General features: G+C 53.9%; 1 protein-coding gene across 1 annotated transcript in view; it reads right to left on the bottom strand.

Annotated features, from left to right (window-relative positions):
- Positions 1-2,459, bottom strand: part of TMPRSS6 (transmembrane protease, serine 6) — a 41,535-nt gene extending 39,076 nt beyond the window's left edge. Inside the window, exon 1 of the mRNA XM_012638046.1 lies at positions 2,438-2,459. The gene's annotated coding sequence lies outside the window, so the exon portion shown is untranslated. The remainder of the gene's footprint in view (positions 1-2,437) is intronic.
- Between the last annotated feature and the right edge of the window lie 6,508 nt (positions 2,460-8,967).

Here is an 8,967-nt window from a genome sequence, read left to right as displayed (position 1 = left end):
TGGGGGCCAAACATCTGAAATCAGAGTGTTGGCAGGTCCACTCTCTCCCTGAAGGTTCTGGGAGAGGATCCTTCCCTGCCTCTCCCTGGTATCTGATGATCCCGGCAGTCCCTGGCGTCCCTTGGCTTGGAGACACACCACTCCGGTCTCCGCCTCCGTGGTCACCTGGCCTTCCTCCTGCTCTTGCCTCATTTCCACACACAAATGTTTACTGCAACTTTATTCACAATCGGCAAAGTTGGAAACAACGCTAATGTCTATCAACTGGTGAATGGGTAAAGAAATTGTGGTGCATGCATAAATAACTATCCAACAATAAAAAGCAATGAATCACTAATACATAAAACTGCACGGACGAATCTCCAAAGAATTACACTAAGTGAAAGGAGGCAGACTCAAAAAGCTACATATGATTCTATTTATACGACATTTTTGAAATGGCAAAACCACAGGAACAGGAATCAGATCAGTGACGGCTAGTGACTGGGGATGGGGAGAGGGGACTGACTGCAAAGGCACTCAAGGGAACGTTCTGTGGTGAGGGACGATTCTATATCCTGATTGTGTAGTGGTGACATGACTGTGTTGTTTGTCAACATTCATAGAAATGTAGCCTTAAAAGGATAAAATTTCACTCATGTAAATTATACCTGAACAAATAAAAAATATATGATCCCCCTCAAAAAATAATAATAGCCCTTTTCCCCTTCCCACAGAGGAGTGAGCACAGCAGCTAAGGATCAGACAGGTGAGGAGTTGAGGAATCATAAGGGGCAGGGGCAGTGGCTCACACCTGTAATCCCAGCGCCTTGGGGAGCCGAGGATGGAGGTCAGTTGAGGTCAGGAGTTCGAGACCAGCCTGGGCAACACAGGGAGAGCTTGTCTCTGTGGAAAATTTTAAAAATCAGCTGGGCGTGGTGGCAAGTGCCTGTAGTCCCAGCTACATGTGAGACTCCTCCCCTAGAGCCTTCGGAGAGAGCACGGCGCTGCTGACACCCTGAGTTTGGCCTCCCAGCCTCCAGAACTGGGAAAGGATGAATGTCTGTTGTTTTAAGCCGCCCCCTTGCTCCATCCTTCCAGACACCTGTCTAGACAGTGTCTGGCTGGGGCACACGGAGCCCACCCCTTCACCTCCTCACCGCAGCCCCTGGGCCTCCCCAGGGGGTTTCAGAGAGAGGCTCGGCTTAGCACAGAGCCTTCTCCAGGGTGGGCTGGACTCTCTCCACGCAAGACGAAGAGGTGAACGTGACCCTATTTGGAAATAGGGTCTTTGCAGATGTAAACAAGTTAACATGAGGTCACACTGGATTAGGGTGGACCTTACGTTCCGTATGACTGGTGTTTTTAAAAAAGGAAGGAAATCGGACATGGAGACATGTCCATGGAGACAGACACACGGGGACTTCAGTGTGCTGTTTGGGGGACACAATTCAGCCCCTAACAAGTGGGGCGAGGGGGCAGGTACAGGCTGGCTGCTGACAATGCGGGTGGGGACCAGTGTCCCACAGGTTCCATGTGGCCCTGAGTCCTTGAGTCACTCCTGAAGCATATCCTCTCTGCACCTGAGCTACCGCCACGAAAACTCAGGCGTCACCTGCTCCCTCCCGCAGGCCCCTAGAGTGGAGCTGAGCTGCTGCTGGATGGAAGGGAAACTCACTCATGGAGTTGCTTATTGGGCACATCTTTCCCAAGGCCGCTCAGGCAGGGTCCCCGGAGGCCACTCTGTCACCTCTGTCCAATGCACTCGTAGGTGCTGCAACTCGCTTGCTCATCCATTAAACTGGTGTTGAGCCTCAACCCCGCCACAAAAAAGAACAACAATAACAACAAGAAAAAGAACAAGAAAAGGAAAAAGAATAAGGCTCAGTTGCTCCTCTGGAAGGAAGCAGTGGAGCCCGGGGAGAGCAGTGGGCAGACGGCAGGCGCCTGGCCGTGGCGCTTCCTTCCCCTCTGTCTCCCAGTGCGCCAGAGGACAGGGCCCTCAGCAACACTTAGGGATGCCCCTTCGGCGCTTCAAGGAGCAAGAATGTGTCAGGGTGGCCTGTGACCGACTCAAGTGTGAGACTTCTCAGGACTTACCACCTCGGTGGCCCGTCTTCCTCCACCTGAACAGGGACTCCCGGTCCCTACGTGTTGTCTGACTTACAATACAGCTAACGAGGCCCACGACGGGCCTCACCCCAGGGAGAACAATGGTCATTTCTCCCCATTTGACAGGTGAGAAACTGGAGGCTCAGAGAACCACCTCACACAGCCAGGACGTGCTGGGAGCCGGGGTTCAAACCCAGGACCCTCTGACTTCAGAGCCAGTGGCCCGTTCCCAGTGCCACCCTTCCCGTCTCTGTGTCCCTCCCTCCTTCCCACTCCACCCCTTCTGTTCCAGCCCAGGGTTCTGGCCTCTGGCCTCTGTCTGAAGGTTCCACTGGGATGAGCTCACCAGGCCCCCAGCCGCCCCCGCACTGCTTCCCCAGGCAGGCGGTCAGGGACGCGGACACTGAGCAGAAGTTGGGGTTTGAGAGGTGCTGCCTCGAGCCATGTCGGGGTCACAGAATGGAAACTCTGCATGCGTCACCCAGTCTGACCTTCTCCTCCACTGTGGTGTCCCAGCCGGAGGGGTTCCTGGAACAGACACGGCAGACAGAGACCCAGAGAGTGGGTGGAGACTACCCAAGGTCACACAGCAATGGAGTTGGGACTGGAACCCAAGTAAGTGACCTGGTTCCCAGTCCCGTGCTCTTCTCAGTATACTATCCAAAAATAAACCCTAAAAAATGAAATGCAAGAGCAATGTCATCACTATACACATAGGCCCTAGGCAGAGAGTTAATAAAAATTTCCAAAGGACACAAAATTCCAATTTTTAACTTTTTTTTCTTGCCTCCAGATGTTGCAGCCACATCCCCTCCTGCAGACAGTCCAGTTTGCGGGTCTGGCTCTTGCCCTCGAAGGGAGCCGTGTCCAAGGTCACGGGCACCCGAGGTTCTCCTTGGAGGCTGCCCTCTCACGGGAAGCTCCAGCACTCACTCGGGTCTCCCCAAATGCCTCTCTTCTCCCTGATAAGCTGCATCACCAGGCTGCTGTTGACCTGGTGAGCAGAGAGGGCTCCTGATGCCAGCGGTCTCTGTGCCTTCATCCGTCCACGTTGGTTTCTCAGAACCTGTCACTGTCGTCCCCACGTCCCTTCCTTTCTTCTCTCCTTCCTCCCCTTCGCCCAGTTACCACGCCACACATGCACTCAATGAGCAGCCTGTGGCAGGTGCTGGGATCTGGCAATGGACGGTGGCTCACGGCCTGCAGAGGGTCACGGCCAGGCTCAGGAAGCAGGGGACTGGAGGACAGAGCACTCAGCCTAGCCAGGCTCAGGAAGAAGTGACCTTTACAACAAATCCTGTTGGATGGCTTTCCTTTCTTCCTCCCTATCTAGTGTGCAGACACATTTTACTTGGCCCGCTTGTCTTCAATTTTTAAAATTAGCGGCCAATATTTAAAAATAAGGATGCTTTGCATAAGAAGTGGAATTTCCTGTTTCTCTTAAAAATTTTAGAAGATCTGGTCTGCGTCCCAGCATGGCAACAATCAGTGGCGGCTGCCCGGGAGCAATTTCAGTTTGACACAGACCCCACCACTCCCTATCGTGTCACACTGTGTGGGTTACAAACTGTTACTGGAGTCAGAAGCCTGGGTTCAAGTCCTGGTTCCACCACTTATTAGCCACATGACCTTGAGCTACAGGTTACTGGATCTTACTGTGCCTCTGTTTCCTCATAGAGAAAATGAGACAATAACCCTAAGTGCTGTTGTGGAAATTAAAAGACATAACCTATGTGAGGAACTTACAACCGTGCCTGCACCTGCTAAGTGCTTACTACGCACTGTTGTAATCGTCGCCATCACTGTTGCTATTAATATTACCTACCCAACCTCCAGCCCCCGTCAGCAGCTGGGCTTGGGATCCCAGCAGTAAAGCTTTCATTATTGGTTTCATATTTGCATAAATCACAAGCAATAGAACTCTCTTGCCAACACATTCCGTTCCTGGCTGATTGCTCTGACCAGCGTCCTAGCAGGTGTCCTCCTACACAAACTGTTCCAGGAATCAGTGTACTGTTGGCCGGGGACACCCACCCAAACACTGGGGTTCACCAATACCAAGCACGTTCCAAGCAATCCCAGCCCCCTCAAATCGAAATGGTCCAATTCGAACAGTCCAGCGCACATAGCAGGATTTCAGTAAACACATTATAACGAATGAATAATGGGTCGCCTACCAAACGTGTCACATTGGGTTCTTCCAAGCAAAATTCCCTTGCCCAGGGAATTTAAAGTTGAGATGGGAGTTGGGGGAAGACTCTCGTGACAAATTTGCTGTGTCTTTTTAAAGAGTGAGCAGAGTCCCCTCCCCATCCTTTCAGAGGCCACAGAACAGACTAGTTCAGTCAAAAGGGAGCTTAGAAGTAAGACAGATCCCCCTTCTTTGCGCCCTTCACCCCATTTTACAGGTGAGGAGACTGAGGCTTAAAGGCGCCAAGTGGGACAGGACTGGGAGGGACGCGATGCCGTTGGCCTTGGGCTAAGCTGGCAGCAGCTAACACACTGGATTTGAGAGGGAGGAGGAAGACTCCATAGCTTTCCTTCGGCATTTTTCACACCTCCTAGAATCGGGTCACTAGAGATTCGGGCCACACCTCAAACTGTTACCCTCGAGACCTACCCACGTGCCTGGGGGAGCTGGGCCACCAGGAACAGGAGGCTGGACAGGCAAGGCAGTGGCAGAGCCCCAGCCTGCAGTGGTGTCCAGCTCAGCCCTGCGCCAAACAGCATCGCCAAGGTGGCCGCAGCGTATCTGAGAGGACAGCCATGCGCACGTTAGTGGCTTCCACCCCTGCAGCCCCTGGGCTGCTGGTCACAGCCCTGTCCCTGTCTACCTGCCCCCCAGCCAGTTCCTCTCTCCTAATTACTTTACATGCCTTTACTTCTTTCATCCTCCCGATAGTCGTGGCATTCCCATCTTTTACAGAGGGGGAAACTGAGGCACAGAGAGGCTTAGGTATTTGCCCCAGGTCACAGTTGGTAAGCAACAGAAGCAGGACTTAACCCAGGCTGCCCAGCGCCGGAGTGAGGGCTACAACCACTGCCCCACACTGCCCCAGAGGGCCACAAAGGCTGCAGGAGCAGGGTGGAGATTTTGTCCACTGCCGGAGCACGTAATAGGCTCTCCTAAATGTTTGTTGAGTGAATGAATAAATGAATGAACAATTCTTCTCTCTTTCAAGAACCATCCTCAACCATTTCCCAAACCAGCTGAACTCTGGCTGGCCCCCTCGCTAAAGCCCTGTCCGACACTCCCCTCCGCTCCCCCAGGTGAGAAGCCTCCTTTGGGGTGTTCTCAGGCAACATTTCCCAGCAAAGACTTGTGCTAACCGGACCAGGCTGATTTTCTTCCAGGCCACGGGAGGGTTGTGACTGCAGGTTTACCTGTCTGCGTCCTCCACGGTCACGCCCTCCCCCACAAGCCTGGGGACTCTGTAGACAGGGCAGTGGCCTGCCTCCTCTCTGTGGGGCGGGGGAATGGAGGATGATGGGATGCGCCTTCTGCCAGCCCCTCCCTCCCCTCTGCGTCCTGGCTTCCTGGAATCAGAGGCCGGGGACCCCCCACCTGCGCCTCTCACAGCTCAGCGCTTCCTGCCTTGCTTTCGCACAGCCCGCCCCGCCAGGCTCTGTGATGATGGGAGCATCGGTGTGTCATAGCCCTGGTGGTGGAAAATATCTGAGCAAGTCAGCGAAGGGGATGTCCCCAGGCTGTCACAGGGGCCAGGCCTCAGTGCTGGTAGTGAGCCCAAATTTAATCAACACCCCCCTCCCCCTCTACCAAACTCATTGTGTGGCCTGGGACGTGACGCCAACCTCTCAGGGCCTCCTAACCTCAACTGCAAAACAGGACTCAGAATTGCTGTCATTCCTGTCTCGCTAGGTTGCCGTGACAGTGTATGAAATGCTAGTTGTGCACACACTTTAAAAGCTGTAAAGAGCTGTGCCCATGTGAGTGCTAAATATTGCCTGGGTTTAATTCCTTACTCCACCATGTTGTAGCTGTGTGATTATGGGCAAGTCACTTAACCACTCTGAGCCTTAGTCTCATGTGTAAATGGGCTAAGAACAGTACCTCCCCCGTGGCAGTTTTATAAGGACCAAGTGAGCTAATAACACAGTGTTCTTAGAAAACAGTCTGATGCACCTAAGTGCTCAATAAATGCAGCTCTCGAAGAGACCCCGAAGGACTGAGAACGTTCCACGGTGGGCTCACAGGTCCTTGTCCTCACAGCCGTCCCTCCCACCTGCCCGCTGATAAAATCCAAATCGCCAAACAGTGGCTGCTAATTTTCGAGAACAATTCCTCACTCTTCCAAAAACCCTCCTCAACTGGCTATATCCAAAACTAGCTGAACTCTGGCTGAGCCCCCTTGCTAAATCCCGGTGCGATATTCCACCCTCCTTCTCCAAATTGAAGGCTCCTTCAGAGTCTTCTTGGGCCTGGTATTTCTGAACAAAGGTTTGTGCTCAAGGGGCTCTGACCAATTTTCTTCCACAGCTATTATCTTTCCCGTGTCCCCAGAATCCAGCCCAGGTTCTGGCCCACAGATGGTTATAAGGTAGCTCAGGAGGGAGACAGTAGTTGGAAGTAATCGACCCTACTTGGGGCAAATCAGAGGGCCTCCCAGAATTGGAGATGCTTGAGTGGGGTTCTGAGGGATGTGTAGGAGTCTGGGGGAGATCGTTTGGGCAGCAGGACCGCTTCAAACCAAGGGGTTAGCAGGTGCCAAAGTGAATGAGTCAGTTGTGGTCCCTGAAGTCATCTCCACCCCCACCCCCAGCCTCCAACTTTTGAGGTGAAATAGTTCCGGCCTGAAGCCACATTCCGTGTAGTCCCTGGAAACACAGACTATCAGGGCTAGGAGAGCATTTAGAGATCGTTCTGTCTGACTGCCCAATTCACAGATGGGGCAATGAGGCCCGAAAGCAGATGGGACCTCCCCAAGGTTCCCCAATGCATGGACCGTCCCATTAAGGACTTCATTCTCCTGAAAACAACAGGGACCACTGGAGGTTGAAGCAGGGGCATGGTGTGGTCACATGTGACCCAGGGTTGGAAGGGTCAGAGGGGCAGGTGGTAGGGACAGGTGGACCCAGGAGGAGGCCAAGCAGGGATCCAAGGAGAGGTGATGGTGCTGGGTCAGTGGCACAGGGGCCACAAGGTTGGGGACGGGGGCAGCCAGTGAAATGCCGGCCCAGTGGGACGACACCGGATCAGCAGGAGGGCTCAGTCAGGCAGGAGGAGGGAGGGGGCAAGGCGAGACCATCTCAGCCCGACCAGCCCGCAGGGCCCTCGCCACCCCTCCCGGCCACTCAGCCCATCCACCCGCCCAGCGGGTCGAGGAGCTTTTCTCTTTCCCCCACAACCACAGTCAGGGATCGCGCATTCCTGTTTCTTCTTCTCTTTTCTAAATTGTCTGCTGGGGAGCTTGGAATGGAATTTTGCTAGTTTTTCTCCATAAGTATAATTGTCTTCTATGCAGCCTTGTATATGCAAAGGGCCAGAAGTTCTGGAGCCAAATGTACCTGTGTTTGATTGACTCCTGGCTCTACCAGCCATCGGCTGTATTTCCTAACCTCCCTGAGCCTCAGTTTCCTCATTGGTGAAATGGGGAACAAAACACCTGTCTCTTGGAGTCATTTCCAGGTGACGAGAGATGATGCTCGGGAAGTGCCTGGCACAGTGTCTGGAACGTGGGTATTAGTTCTCTTACTCCTTTAATGTGCTTCTTGATCTCCCCCGACCCCATTAACCAGGATACCAGTGAGGAGGAGGATGGCGGTGGGTAACTCATTCTAGATCTGGACCCATGGTTTCTGCCATGATGTGCTCGGGAACTGTGGGCACGGAAGTTGCTTAGAGAGGGAGCTGGGAGGTGGGGGGATTGGGAAGGCCCTCCCACCTCTCCTCCCTTGTCTCTCATCCCCCATCTGCCTTGGCCACCTCTTGCTTCCCACTCGCTCCGCACCTGATGGTTCTCCGGGGCCTGGCCACTGCCTGGTCCCCAGCTGGTGCCTCCCCTCCCCCCTGCAATGTGACCCAGGTGGGCCTGTGTCTCCTCCACCCCTCCCCACCCTGCCAGCTGCTCCCTCCTTGTCCCCTCTCCTGAGGTCCACACTGGGATCCCCACCAGACACGACACACGGTGGCTGCTGGCCCATCACTCCATCTCTGCCTGGTGTAACGTGGCCCCGACTCGGCCCCCTGCCAGCTCAGGTCTCATCGGACACGGTGGGGACAGCTGGGCTCCCTGGGCCTGCCTGCTCGCGGGCCCTCTCAGCTTTCCGGACTCCGTCATCTCAGTCCCCGTTTTCCCTGTCTGGAAAACCAGAGTTGGGTAACATGAGAGCTCCATTTGTGGAAGGAACCTGAGGGATTATGGGGTCCAGAGATGTCACCGGGTGTCAGCTCCGATCAAGTGTGGGCTGCCTACGGCACAGCATTTCAGAATGCAAAGCTGCGCCCCGGCTCTGCAGGAGGGGGGGCTGTGGTCGATTAGAAACGTCTGCTCTGCATGCGTGCAGTCGACCCGCAGTGTTTGCCGTGAATGTGGCTTTATGAATGCCAGGAGTCGCCACCCGTGATCTGGTCCTGCTTTTTTTTTCGGGGCACTGAAAAATATATAGAGAGAGCTAGGTAGGTAGGTAGGTAGGTAGGTAGGTGGATAGCGACATCCATCATCAAGTGCAGTGTTCTTCCTAAGCATAGACCGGTGAGGCACGGCCACGAGATGATGTCAGGTGATGCCTGGAGACAGAATAAGACAAACCTTTCTCCTACTTGGCAAAAAGCGGTTCCCTTTACAATCCTTTTGCTTCCTCTCAGGGAAGAAGTTTCCATTTGGTGCCGCTATGTTTTCAGTGCTTCCCAACACT

This window comes from Propithecus coquereli, unplaced genomic scaffold (genome assembly GCF_000956105.1).
Source record: "Propithecus coquereli isolate 6110/MARCELLA unplaced genomic scaffold, Pcoq_1.0 Scaffold126, whole genome shotgun sequence".
NCBI lineage: Eukaryota > Metazoa > Chordata > Mammalia > Primates > Indriidae > Propithecus > Propithecus coquereli.
Note: the sequence above shows the minus strand (reverse complement) of the source record. Positions and strands in the feature narration are given on the sequence as shown.